Here is a 664-nt window from a genome sequence, read left to right as displayed (position 1 = left end):
CGCCTTCCTTCTAGCCTCTGCCTCTGTTTTATTGGCTGGAAGTTTCCCCGCCCCTCCACTTCTCCTTGGTCAGAAGCCGTGCCACTCAAGAAACGTAGGTGCAGTCTCATTCTACTGTCGCGAGACTACACAGACCAGCATGCACCGCGCTCAGAGTAGCTCTTTCCGCCTGCCTTCGGCTATTGTGCTGTGTCACGTCGGCCGGGCGGAAAGGAAGAGGGGGGGAAAGGGCGGGGCTTCGGAACTGCGGAAACGTTGGAGAATCGCGTCCTACGACGGAAGCGTAGTGTAGCCTGGAAGTTTGCTGTGTTGCATGTTCCCCTATTGTAGATCTCTTCCTTCTATATTGCATTTACGCTAGACAGCCACGCACGATAATTACCCATCTTTTTTAAAAAAATCGTTTTAATCCGCTTCCTCCTCAGCCTGTTAGGGCGGCCAGTTCTCCCCTCCCATGAGTTCGAGCCTAGCAAAATTCAGATGCTTGGCCACTGGATCTTATTTATGACCGTCGCAGTGTCCCGAGGTCATGAGATCTCCTTTTTGCAACCTGCTGAGAAGCAGTCAATGGGGAAGTCAGATTTACTTAATTTATTGACTGCAGTGATTCACTTAATCGCTGTGGCCAGAAAAGTCATAATGTCTTACTTAACAGCAGAAATTT

The sequence above is a fragment of the Thamnophis sirtalis genome, unplaced genomic scaffold (genome assembly GCF_051295495.1).
Source record: "Thamnophis sirtalis isolate CommonGarterSnake01/CBP01778 unplaced genomic scaffold, rThaSir2_p1.2 scaffold_7, whole genome shotgun sequence".
Classification (NCBI taxonomy): Eukaryota; Metazoa; Chordata; class Lepidosauria; order Squamata; family Natricidae; genus Thamnophis; species Thamnophis sirtalis.
The sequence above is the reverse complement of the archived record's forward strand: the minus strand, read 5'-3'. Positions refer to the sequence as shown.